The sequence below is a fragment of the Bison bison genome, unplaced genomic scaffold, assembly GCF_000754665.1.
Source record: "Bison bison bison isolate TAMUID 2011002044 unplaced genomic scaffold, Bison_UMD1.0 scf7180017864326, whole genome shotgun sequence".
NCBI lineage: Eukaryota > Metazoa > Chordata > Mammalia > Artiodactyla > Bovidae > Bison > Bison bison.
In genome coordinates, this window is record NW_011494898.1 from 2,816,793 (window position 1) to 2,828,300 (window position 11,508).

The window sequence follows — 11,508 nt, forward strand, 5'->3', positions numbered from 1 at the left end:
GTTGCTTAGTCATGTCCGACTCTTAGCGACCCCATGGACTGCAGCCCACCAGGCTCCTCCATTACGACTTTTAACATAAGCTCAAATTTGCAGAATCAGTGATTCTGTTGTGGTCTGTGTTCACCAGAGTTCACAGAAGATGAGTAATTCTGTGAATGTGTGTGCTGCTAGATCCTGTTCTTTGTTGTTAAAATTTTCCTTCTATGAACCACTTGATAGCTCTTTTCTCACATCAGTATATGCTCGTAATGTTTTCTCTTTAATTGGATAAAATAATGAACTTAGGCTCAAGTGGCATAGGGATAAAAGGACAAGTAAAAATAAACTAAAACGTTGGCCTAAAGCTACTTTTAGGCAATAACTACTACCTTTACTGAAGATTTATGTGTCTATACTCTGTTACCCCTAAAAAGTCAAACCCAGAGTCTGCTGCATTCTATACATTTGTGCCAGACTTATCCTGCCTACATCTCAAAGTCAGCAGGAGTCCCTTATCAGTGACTAGATTTCTTCTTTCTATAGTTACTGACCTACTGGAAAATAGAACATTAACCCCATCTTCCATAGAAATCTGTTTCTTTTTGTTTATTTATTTATTCCTCTAATATTTATTGTCTGTCTACAGTGTGTTGGGCTTCTAGTTGGTGCTAGTGGCAAAGAACCCATCTGCCAATGCAGGAGATGTAAGAGACATGAGTTCGATCCCTGGGTCAGGAAGATGCCATGGCAACCTTCCAGTATTCTTGTCTGGAGAATCCTATGGACAGAGGAGGCTGGTGGCCTACAGTCCTTGGGATTGCAAAAGAGTTAGACATGACTGAAGTGACTTAGCATGCACACACACACCTACAGCATGTTAGATGGTCTAGGTGCTGGCATTATTATACTGAAAGGTCTGACAAAGATTTGGCCTTCATTATAATGAGGTGACAGCTATAAAATGAGCAAACACATGATATTATGTTAGGAAATGGTAGGTGCTGTGAAGGAAATGACCAAAATAAAATTAGCTTCTTTGCTATTTTGATAATGGCATTTGATAACTTTATACTGCCAGCATTTTTTACTTCTTTAGAAATTCACCTTTTACTACCTCTTCAGAGGTAGTTCAGTGAGTTTAGAAGTATAGCAGCTAGCCAAAGTCATTGAACTGGAATTCCCTGTTCATCCTCTTTCTATCAGTGGTGCTATCCTTCTTCTGATCTGTTGGATATTTGATTCAGCCTCTTTGGTTTTCTTTGAGTATCTCCTTTATTTCTCTTCTCTCACTTGCTGCAGGTAGGATTTCTTTGGCTCAGTCCACAGAATAGCTGGATACCAATAGTCTAAGACTTTTATTTGTTATATCATGAATCACTTTGAAAGGAAGGGATTTTGGCAGTGGTTTGTTGAAAAATAAACCTTGATTTGTGGAATTTCCTGATTTCCATGTATAAGTCCATCACATCCAATTTCAAGCTACCAAAATGTTATCATGGAACACAGAGGTGGAAAAAAATATCAGATCTTAAGTGTTTATTTCTTAAATATGCATCTCTACACAAATGTAGCTGTACCTCATTCAAGATATAGAATATGTTCATTTCTTTAGAAAGTGCCTTTGTGTCCTTTCTAATTAGTACCTCACCCGAATGCCAAGACAGCCACTGGTCTGATTCGCATCATCATGGGTTAGTTTTGCCTGTTACTGAACTTCATCTGAACACAATCAGGGCTTACAGACTTTTTTTTTTTTTTTGTATCTGGTTTCTTTTGCTAAGCATGGTTTTGAAATTCGTACATATTGTTGCATATCTCAGTAGTTCATTTTTTTGGTCTGAGTGAAGGCAATGGCACCCCACTCCAGTACTCTTGCCTGGAAAATCCCATGGGTGGAGGAGCCTGGTAGGCTGAAGTCCATGGGGTCGCTAAGAGTCGGACACGACTGAGCGACTTCACTTTCACTTTTCACTTTCATGCACTGGAGAAGGAAATGGTAACCCACTCCGGTGTTCTTGCCTGGAGAATCCCAGGGATGGGGGAGCCTGGTGGACAGCCGTCTATGGGGTCGCACAGAATCGGACATGACTGAAGTGACTTAGCAGCAGCAGCAGTAGTAGTCTAGTGGGCTATAGTCCATGGGGTCACAAAGAGTCAGACATGACTGAGTGACTAAGCACAGCACAATATTTGTGTGAATATATTATTACATGCTGAGTCTCCATTCTATTGGTAGACTTTTGGATTATTTCTAGATTGTAGCAGTTATGTATTTTTGGATATGTGTTTTTGTGGACACATGTTTTTATTTCTCTTGGATAAATATCAGGAAAGAAAATTGCTGGGTTGTGTTAGGTGCATGACAACACCTATAAACTGTTGTCAAAAGTTTTTGTATAATTTTATATCTCATCCTGGATATATGCTATTTCCTCCAGATCTTTAGCAACTCTAGCATTGGTGTTGACAATCTTTGGAATGTTAGCCTTGCTAGTGTGAAGGGGAATCTCATTCTGGTTTTATTTTGCATTTCCCTGGGACTAATATTGCTGAATGTCTTTTCTTATATTCATTCATTTCTATATTTTCTTTTGTGAAGATATATACATCATCTGTTTGCTTCTTCTGTTATTCCTATTAATCTGTTTTCTTACTGAGTTGTCTTTTCATTATTGACTTGTAAGATTTATTTTTATATAATCCAGAAAAACCCTTTGTCAGATGTACACATCTTAAGTATTTCCTCTGGGTCTGTACCCCTTCTCTACTTTCTAAATGATCATATTTTGATAATGTTTTTAATATTGATGAAATACAATTAATCATTTTCAGATACATTTTGTCACCCTATTAAGAAATATTTGTTTTCTATATATAGGTCTTTAGTTTCTTTAGGTGGATATATTCCTAAGTATTTTATTCTTTCCATTGCAATGGTGAATGGAATTGTTTCCTTAATTTCTCTTTCTGTTTTCTCATTATTAGTGTATAGGAATGCAAGGGATTTCTGTGTGTTGATTTTATATCCTGCAACTTTACTATAGTCATTGATTAGTTCTAGTAATTTTCTGGTGGAGTCTTTAGGGTTTTCTATGTAGAGGATCATTTCATCTGCAAACAGTGAGAGTTTTACTTCTTTTCCAATTTGGATTCCTTTTATTTCTTTTTCTGCTCTGATTGCTGTGGCCAAAACTCCCAAAACTATGTTGAATAGTAATGCTGAAAGTGGGCACCCTTGTGCCCACCACTATAAAACACTGGTGAAAGAAATCAAAGAGGACACTAATAGATGGAGAAATATACCATGTTCATGGATTGGAAGAATCAATATAGTGAAAATGAGTATACTACCCAAAGCAATTTATAGATGGAGAAATATACCATGTTCATGGATTGGAAGAATCAATATAGTGAAAATGAGTACACTACCCAAAGCAATTTATATATTCAATGCAATCCCTATCAAGCTACCGACAGTATTCTTCACAGAGCTAGAACAAATAATTTCACAATTTGTATGGAAATACAAAAAACCTCAAATAGCCAAAGCGATCTTGAGAAAGAAGAATGGAACTGGAGGAATCAACCTACCTGACTTCAGGCTCTACTACAAAGCCACAGTCATCAAGACAGTATGGTACTGGCACAAAGACAGAAATATAGATCAATGGAACAAAATAGAAAGCCCAGAGATAAATCCACGCACATATGGACACCTTATCTTTGACAAAGGAGGCAAGAATATACAATGGATTAAAGACAATCTCTTTAACAAGTGGTGCTGGGAAAACTGGTCAACCACTTGTAAAAGAATGAAACTAGAACACTTTCTAACACCATATACAAAAATAAACTCAAAATGGACTAAAGATCTAAACGTAAGACCAGAAACTATAAAAATCCTAGAGGAGAACATAGGCAAAACACTCTCTGACATACATCACAGCAGGATCCTCTATGACCCACCTCCCAGAATATTGGAAATAAAAGCAAAAATAAACAGATGGGACCTAATTAACCTTAAAAGCTTCTGCACATCAAAGGAAACTATCAGCAAGGTGAAAAGACAGCCTTCAGAATGGGAGAAAATAATAGCAAATGAAGCAACTGACAAACAACTAATCTCAAAAATATACAAGCAACTCCTCCAGCTCAACTCCAGAAAAATAAATGACCCAATCAAAAAATGGGCCAAAGAACTAAATAGACATTTCTCCAAAGAAGACATACAGATGGCTAACAAACACATGAAGAGATGCTCAACATCACTCATTATCAGAGAAATGCAAATCAAGACCACTATGAGGTACCATTTCACACCAGTCAGAATGGCTGTGATCCAAAAGTCTACAAATAATAAATGTTGGAGAGGGTGTGGAGGAAAGGGAACCCTCTTACACTGTTGGTGGGAATGCAAACTAGTACAGCCACTATGGAGAACAGTGTGGAGATTCCTTAAAAAACTGGAAATAGAACTGCCTTATGATCCAGCAATCCCACTGCTGGGCATACACACTGAGGAAACCAGAAGGGAAAGAGACACGTGTACCCCAATGTTCATCGCAGCACTGTTTGTAATAGCCAGGACATGGAAGCAACCTAGATGCCCATCAGCAGATGAATGGATAAGAAAGCAGTGGTACATATACACAATGGAGTATTACTCAGCCATTAAAAAGAACACATTTGAATCAGTTCTAATGAGGTGGATGAAACTGGAGCCTATTATACAGAGTGAAGTAAGCCAGAAGGAAAAACACCAATACAGTATACTAACGAATATATATGGAATTTAGAAAGATGGCAACAATAACCCTGTGTACGAGATAGCAAAAGAGACACTGATGTATGGAACAGTCTTATGGACTCTGTGGGAGAGGGAGAGGGTGGGAAGATTTGGGAGAAAGGCATTGAAACATGTAAAATATCATGTATGAAATGAGATGCCAGTCCAGGTTCAATGCACAATACTGGATGCTTGGGGCTAGTGCACTGGGACGACCCAGAGGGATGGTACGGGGAGGGAGGAGGGAGGAGGGTTCAGGATGGGGAGAACATGTATACCTGTGATGGATTCATTTTGATATTTGGCAAAACTAATACAATTATGTAAAGTTTAAAAATAAAATTAAATTAAAAAAAATAAAAGTAGACATTCAAAAAATAAAAAAAAAGAAATATTTGCCTATTTGATGGTCATTAAACTATTCTAGTTTTCTTGTAAAAAATCAAAATTTAGCTCTGTTTTTTTTTTCCTGATCTCAAATTTTGGTGTTTGGTAGAGGTCAAAGTACATTTTTCTCCATGTATTTATTTTGATGTTCCAGCATGATTTGTTTAAATGAATCTTTTCTCCAAGAAAATAAAGTCTGTCACTGTTTCCATTGTTTCCCCACCTATTTGTCATGAAGTGATGGAACTGGATGCCATGATCTTCATTTTTTGAATGTTGAGTTTTAAGCCAGCTTTTTCACTCTCCTCTTTCACCTTCATCAACACGCTCTTTAATTTCTCTTGGCTGATAACACCCTTGCCATAATTGTGATATCTTCTGCATATCTGAGGTTATTGATATCTCTCCTGACAAGTTTGATTCCAGTTTGTGCTTTATCCAGCCTGGCATTTCACGTGAGGTACTCTGCATATAAGTTAAATAAGCAGGGTGACAGTATATAGCCTTGATGTGCTCCTTTCCCAATTTGGAGTCAGTCATTGTTCCTTGTCCGGTTCTAACTGTTGCTTCTTGACCTGCGTACAGGTTTCTTAGGAAGCAGGTAAGGTGGTCTGGTATTCCCATCTCTAAGAATTTCCAGTTTGTTGTGATCCACACAATCAAAGACTTTTGAGTAGTCAATGAAGCAGAAGTAGACGTTTTTCTGGAATTCTCTTGCTTTTTCTATGATCCGTCAAATGTTGGCAATTTGATCTCTGGTTCCTCTGCCTTTCCTAAATCCAGCTTGAACATCTGGAAGTTCTAATTTCACATACTGTTGAAGTTTGGCTTGGAGAATTTTGAACATTACTTTGCTAGCATGTGAAATGAGTACAATTGTGCAGTAGTTTGAACATTGGTTGGCATTGCCCTTCCTTGGGATTGGAATGAAAACTGACCTTTTTTAGTCCTGTGTCTACTGCTGAATTTTCCATATTTGCTGGCTTATTTGAGTGCAGCACTTTAACAGCATCATCTAATATGTATTTGGCAGTTATTGAGGATGTTGTCCTGTTAATTTCTTTAGTTCAAATTAATTGGCATTATTATTCAAATCTTACACATCCTTTCTGTACTTTTGTCTCATTTCTCTATCAATTACTGAGAGAGAATTGCTAAAAACTCTTATTGTGATTAAAGATTTATCTATTTCTCCATTTAATTCTGTCAGGTTTTACTTCATTTATTTTGAAACTTTATTTATGCTGTGTGCACATTGGTTATTTTCATGTCTTCCAGAAATATTTACCCTTTCAGCATTATAACATTTCCTTCTCCATCTCTTGAAATGCCTACCTTGTCTACTATTACTATAGTCTCTCCAGATCTTATATTTCATGTCTGCAGGGCATAAGTTTTCCATCCCTTTAATTCAAGCTATGGTTGTCTTTATACTTCTCTTGTAGTCAGCATAAAACTAGGTATCACTTTTTAGTCTTATAATTTAGCTTTCACTGAGAATTTGGGCAATTTAAAATATGCAATAATTATTGATATTTTTGTGATTATATCAACCGTCAGGCTATTACTTTCTACATATCCTATGTCTCTCCACCCTCTTTCAGATTAATGGAATACTCTTATATTTTTAGTACTCAGTTTTAATTATTCTGCTCTTTTTAAAATTTACAACTCTGTAGTGTGTCTGTGTGTCTGTTGACTCAGCAGCATAATATGCAACTTAATTTATCACATTCTACTTACAATTTGCATTGCAATACTTGTAAGATTTAAGAATTATACAACAGTTTAATTTCATTAGCCACTTCTCCTTTTCTGTTATTGTTGTTTTGGTTGCTAAGTCGTGTCCGACTCTTTGAGACCCCATGGACTGTAGCCCACCAGGTCCCTCTGTACATTGAATTCTCCAGGCAAGAATACTGGAGTGGGTTGCCACTTCCTTCTCCAGGGGATTTTCCTGACCCAAGGATCAAACCCATGTCTCTCGCATTGGCAGGCTGATTCTCTACTGCTATGTTATTGTACATGTTATAAATTTCAGAATATGTTGTTGATATTTTAGTTTTAATTAACTAAGAGAATAAATATCCCTTTACTTTTCTCAGTGGGTTTACATGTTTATCTGGATTTTATTTTATTTCAGCCTGAAGAATTAACCACTATTTTTCTGACAATGCAAACCTGCTGGCATTGGCTGTCCCAGACTACAGTTATTAATAAACATATAAGCATAAAATATATTAAAAGAATCAGTTGTGAATAATGAGTTTCCTTTACATCCTTGAACAGATTTATATTAAGTGTTCCAGATTTCTTTTCTATGCTTTTTCTTTATTGATAGCTTTCATTTTTGACTTTGGCTTTCTTTTCTCTGCTGCTTCACATATGACTACTTATTATATAATGGTTGTTGTTAATGGTTTGATGTAGGTAGTATGAATTATGTCACCTTCATTTAGAAACTTGTGAATTTGATTCTGAAAAGATATTAACATCTTATGAGGTTCCCTCGTCCTGCCCCTGTTTTTTGTTTTTTTGTTTTTATTCGGGTAGGTTTGGTTTTACTCTATATGAGAATGAATATATTTTGTTTTTGTCTTTAGTGCTAGTGTGTCCCTTACTTTAGGACGTGGTCTGATGTCCTTGAATGCACAAAGGGCTCATCAATTCCAGGTTCTGATGGCATTGAATGCATAAAGGGCTCATAGGGATCACTTTATTCTTGCAAAACTGGGGTTTCAATATCTCCCAGCATGGTGAGACTTCAAGAAACTTTTTCCAGTTTCTGTCACTGAAAGAATGTCCCTTTGATAGTTTTCATAGTGTTTTCACTTACACATTTGCAACCCAAACATGGACAAATGACATATCATTAACCCTAAAAGTTTTCCACGCTCCTTATCGCTGCCAACTTTTTCTTGTCTTTCACTTACATATTCCAGCAGATTCAATAACTTTCTCCTTAGCTTAACAAGACGGAATTCTTCATAGGCTCCACCTCCATTCTTTTGTAGAGAAGGTACTTCCAGTTAGAAAAATTGGATGAATGTTCACTTTTTTTTTTCTGTCTCCAAGGTCATCATTCTGTTTGATGTTCAGTGCCTAAAAACAGTTGTGTCTGATGTTGTGTTTTTTTTTACAGTCAGTAGAAGTCCATATCCAATATAAATTATTTCTTAATAACCAGAATTGGGCTCATTATCTTCTTATAGATTCATTTTGACTTACTTTTGGCTTCTAATATGGACTTTTTAGCAGGGAGACATATCTTCTTCCTCTTTAAAAAATGTTTATCATATATATGGGGCATAATAAATCTCTATTGGTTTTTTATTAAAAAAAATCAGGGTTCTCCATTGCCTAAAAGAATACCCTAATTATCTATGTAACCAAATAGAATCATACATTCTATTATGCTTATTGGGGTATGACCAACTATTGATGGTTGTCCACTGTTAACTACCTAGGCTTAAGGCATAATGATAAGTTAAAAATCTGAATTAGATAATCGAAGAAAAGCCCAGCATGTTAGATAAACAGCCTACTTTTATTGTTCTTCATCCAAGAGACTCTGTCTCAGTCTCCTGTGTTTAGATCCTCAATACAGAATTTTTCAACCATATTAAGAATCTTGGCTACTGTGAAACATTTATTTTTCTCCTTTTGCCTTAGTATCTTGATAATTTCTAGCATTATATTCTCTTACTTAATTCTTCAATCCACACGTTCTGTCCTCAGGGAAGAAACAACTGTTTACTTGTTATATCGGATTTTATTGCAGTGTACATATTTTCAAGATGAGTGGATTTGAGTATGGATTGAGGAAGAGGAGAAAGATGTTAACACTAGTCATTTGCATTTTGAAAAATGTAGTCCTGGCTGATTCATATTGTTATATGGCAGAAACCAATGCAACATTGTAAAACAATTTATGCTCCAATTAAAAAAATAATTTTTTTAATGTAGTCCTGTAGCAAACTCCAGAGTTATATAGTTATATAGTATTGTCCTTCTTATGTAAAGACAAGCCTAGTAGAAGAGATAGGCCCTGAACTCATAGTATCTTCCTTCTCAACTCTCTTAACTGGATTTGTTAAACTTCATTTGAACCTTAGTACTGTTGTTAAAGTTTTAATAGTACTACCAGCCTTGCAAGGTATTTTAGAGCATTAAACATAAATGCAGAGTTCTAAGCATTCATCTGATGAGTTTTTCCTCTAGGAAATTTTCTTGTGGATTCAGTTTATGAATGGTAGAAATGAATTGTTAAGTCATTGAAGGAGGAAACAGAACAGACTATCTTGAAAGCAGGAATCCATCTTGGGCTGGACTGTGGACTTTGAGCTATATGCCCAGCATCTATGGAAAAGACATACCAACTGGAAAACCAGGCCACTGGAAGGAAGAGCCCAAGGGCTCTCCGTTGCCTAAAAGAATATCCTAATTATCTGTGTAACCAAATATAATTATACATTCTATTATGCTTATTGGGGTATGACCAAGGGCCTATTGATAATTGTCCGCTGTTAACTACCTATTCTTAAGGAACATGAATCACGGGTTAACTTTGATTGTATCTTTCTTTTTCCTTTGTTCAGACTAGTTTCAGGGAATTTGGGAGGTGGGTTTGTGCACCTACACTTAGGGTATGTAAGGTTTTCACAAAAACTGGTCCGGGTCCTTGGCTAAGAGGAGACTCTGCCTTGGGCCCGCCGGTGTAATAAACTGCATTCCACTATCTGCATTGTCCTTCTGAGTGAGTTTGTTTCCCAGAATGCATGACTACAACATTAGTACTTCATCAGTGTCTCTTATCTTATAGATTGTACACTTTCCAGAGCACCATGATATTTTCTAAATGATTTGTAAGAATAGGCATAGGATGGATTTGTTGACTATACATTGCTGGGTCATTCAAAACATTCTCTGGTACTTATGCCTGTGAAGTTATAGGTTTTTAGGATTACTGACTGAAATGTCTACCACTTCCAAACCATTATTAGTAGACACTTTACTAACTTTATCAACTTTCTTACTTATTGAGTCTAGTGCCATTATAAGAAAGAGAATCAGCTTTAAGTTTAGAAGATTCTGAATCTGTGATTTTTTTTTTCATCTTATATCCACACACTTAATAAGAGGCAATCAGATTAAATAGAGGGCTCATTACAGGGTTACCATCATCATATACATATCTCTTTGTGGAACAGATGACAGCTGTCTTTTGTGTTCACTATTTCTGACTGCCTTAAGGAAAGCAGACAAGGGTGTATTTGATATTGTTTTAGAGAGTAAAAGTATTTACACTTTGCATACTGTCTAATTTTGCAACTGATTGTTTTCTAGAACTTTAGGCCCTTTTTATTGTCTGGTTATTAGAGCCCTATATGTTGAATAAATAAATGAATACAATTCTTATTCAGACATTGCAAAAGTATGATCCATTCTAGTTGTAGTGAGACCATTTGTTTTATCACCTTTGAATTCAAACAGATCTGAATCTTAAAACCTGTCTTTGCCACTTTCAAAATTATGAAATTCCCAAAATTTATATGAAATATACACAGAAAAAACAGCAACCAAATCTTGTTACTGTTAAGATCTGAATCTTAAAACCTGTCTTTGCCACTTTCAAAATTATATGAGCATAATTCCTAGAATTTATATGAAATATACACAGAAAAAATAGCAACCAAATATTGTTAGAAATACTTAATAGTTTTGTGGTGTCAAAATTCACATTTTTATCCCTTCAAAAATATTGACAAATGAAAGAATCAGTTAATTATTGCATTTAAAACACCATGTTTAAAAAAGTACACTCATGTATTTAAAAGAAGATATTTTTGTGAAAGGTTAGAAAATTTCCAGTTTTTCAAAAGTATTATTTTAGGAAATCAACATATATGAAGAATGTTTATAAAAGAAGGGGAAGAAAAATTAGAAATAAATTAGAACACTGTACTTGAGAGTCTGAAAGCTTGTATTCTATACCTGACTGTGCCATTAAATAACTGTGTTCTTCATGAAAATAACTTTACCTCTTATAATCTCAACTACGTGTGATAATATCCATATTCCTTTTAATTCTAAAAATTCCATTACTTAACAGATTCTTTAAGTATTGGTAGCCACTTTCAGTTCAGTTCAGTTCAGTCGCTCAGTCGTGTCCAGCTCTTTGCGACCCCATGAACTGCAGCACGCCAGGCCTCCCTGTCTATCACCAACTCCAGGAGTTCACTCAAACTCTCGTCCATTGAGTTGGTGATGCCATCCAGCCATCTCATCCTCTGTCGTCCCCTTTTCCTCCTGCCCCCAATCCCTCCCAGCATCAGAGTCTTTTCCAATGAGTCAAC